General features: G+C 47.0%; 1 pseudogene; it reads right to left on the reverse strand.

Moving 5' to 3' along the window:
- Window positions 1-716: 716 nt before the first annotated feature.
- Window positions 717-1,864, reverse strand: LOC137205078 (porphobilinogen deaminase pseudogene; annotated as a pseudogene).
- Window positions 1,865-2,680: the final 816 nt, after the last annotated feature.

Raw genomic sequence — 2,680 nt, forward strand, 5'->3', positions numbered from 1 at the left:
ATTGAGGAAGGAAAGATGTAGGGAGCTTACTGGTCAGAGAAGATGAAAGACATGAATTTCCCTTTATGATGAAAGCTAAAAGGATGACTTGGGTACAGAGGAGCTGGCAGTGGCTTCCTGCTCTTCAAGCACAGAACAGGGCTCTGAGGAACCTGGGAACGGGAGTGGACAGACCTGCCCGTACTTCCTGTAGCATGTTGGGCAATCACCTAGCAGCCCTGACTCTCCCTTTTCTCACTTCAAAAGTAAGACAGTACTTAACTCATTAAGTAATTATGAGAATTAAACTAAATGATTCAATATAACTAGAACATTTAATAGAGATCATCGTCATTTTTGATAAAAGGTATATATTACCAATTTTAAGCTTCTAGGCCCTTCCCAAGGAGAAATTATTCTCTGCTTAGGTTATTTGTGATTATCCTGTTAGAAAAGCAGCCGGATGTTATTTATAGGAAAACGCCTTTCTGATGCACAATTTGGTTAGTTGGTCACAAAAATTTAAGAATTATGAAAATATTTAGAGTTTATAAGATTCAGTGCCTTCAAAGCAAGTAGACTTTTTTTTTTCACCTTCAGATCTGGTTTATTAGTAGAGTTGGTTACATTCAAAGGCTGTGGCTTGTTAGATATTTTTCTCTAGAGACTAAGCCCCCACCTACTGAGGAGACAAGCCATCACCAAGGCCCCAAGGTAAGACAAGTCTCTGGAAGTCTCTGCCCCTGCAGTTCAATCCCCTGGGTAATCACCCCCCAGGTAGCAATGGGAATGGGGCACTGAGGGTTGGGATGTAGGCACTGGGCACCAGCAACCCAGGCACCTGTGCCCCACAGACCAGTTAGTGGGCATCATTGAGCTGCCGTGCAACATCCAAGATGTTCTTGGCTCCTTTGTTCGGCAGCAAGGTGGCCAGGCTGATGCCCAGGCTCTCAGCAGCCAGCTGGGCTCGTCGTGGAATGTTCCGGGCAGTGATGCCCACCAGCTGTGGATCATCCTCAGGGCCATCTTCATGCTGGGCAGGGACACGGATGGTGGCCTGCATGGTCTCTTGCATGTTATCTGTGCCATTCAGACTCCAGACTCCTCCAGTCAGGTAGAGTTGCCCATCCTTCATAGCTGTATGCTCTGCCACTGGCACACTGCAGCCTCCTTCCAGGTGCCTCAGGAAGGCCCGTTCAGCAGTGCAGTGAAGCAGAGTCTCAGGATCATGCAACACACCCACCAGATCCAAGATGTCCTGGTCCTTGGCTTGAACTTCCACTCCCAGAGCCCCCAACCTGCACTCCTCAGGGTGCAGGATCTGTCCCACCTGGTTCTGCCAGCCCATGCACTGCAGGCCAGCTGCAGCCAGGATGATGGCACTGAACTCCTGCAGCTCATCCAACTTCCAAAGCCGTGTGTTGAGGTTTCCCCGAATACTCTTGAACTCCAGATGTGGGAACTTTCTCTGCAGCTGGGCCACTCTCCGCAGGGAGCTAGTTCCCACCACGCTCTTCCCTGGCAAGGTTTCTAGGGTCTGCCCAACAAAATTTGGGTGAAAGACAACAGCATCAGAGGGGCTCTCCTGCTTGCAAATGGCTCCAATGGTGAAGCCAGGAGGAAGCACCATGGGCAGGTCCTTCAGGGAGTGAACAACCAGGTCCACTTCATTCCTCTCCAGTGCATGTTCCAGCTCCTTGGTAACTCTCCAATCTTAGAGAGAGCCGTATCAAGAATCTTGTCCCCTGTGGTAGACACAGCAATGATTTCAAACTGCAGGCCTGGGTATAAGGCTTTCAGCATTGCCACCACACTGTCCATCTGTATGCGGGCCAGCTGGCTCTTGCGGGTACCCATGCGAATCACTGTCATATTTGGACTGTTTTCTTCCTGCAGATAAAGTCCCGAGGTCACAGTCCCCACTGCTCTTAGTGTTCCTCAACACCTTATCCAAGAACCAGAATCACTGGCTTGGAAGAAAGGAACTTCAGCCCCTGGCCTGTGGCCAGCTGAGCCTCAGAGTGGGAAAGCAAGTAGATTTTAAAAAGTGTCCCTCTGGGACTTCCCTGGTGGTCCATTGGTTAAGACTCTGTGCTTCCACTAAAGGTGGCACAGGTTCAATCCCTGATCTGGGAACTAAGATCCTACGTGCCTCGTTTCACAGGCAAAAATAAATAAATAAATAAAATAAAATAAAAAGTGTCCCTCGAGGCTTTCCATCTTCTCCAACACAAGGAATTTCTGCACATATTCTGATGACTGTCTCAGGCAGAAAGAGTCAACTAGCAGAAGATGTCATAGAAACACATCATACCCTTGTACGGCACATGTATGTAATGTTGTCATTGTAAAAATTTAGTTTTTACTGATGTAATACTTGCTTCTATTTATCCCTCCTTTTAGTGGCATCATGTCTTATTCACTTTTGTACACTAACACTATGTCTGGTATTTAGTAGGTTATCAATATCGATATGATATTCTTGCTGAAAAAAATAAATGCACGAATAAGTAAGTAAAAGGGTACAGAGATGACCACTATCCTTTACGGACACGCTTGGACATGTTTCCTGTAACAGAAACTAAACTATTTTCCTCCATGACTTAGTGACTAAAACCACCAGGTTTCCCCTCCACTGCTGCCAGGAAGAACTGTTAGTTACTTACTCATAGCCTAACCCCTTTTCTCACTGCACGATAAC

The sequence above is a fragment of the Pseudorca crassidens genome, chromosome 13 (assembly GCF_039906515.1).
Source record: "Pseudorca crassidens isolate mPseCra1 chromosome 13, mPseCra1.hap1, whole genome shotgun sequence".
NCBI classification, from domain to species: Eukaryota; Metazoa; Chordata; class Mammalia; order Artiodactyla; family Delphinidae; genus Pseudorca; species Pseudorca crassidens.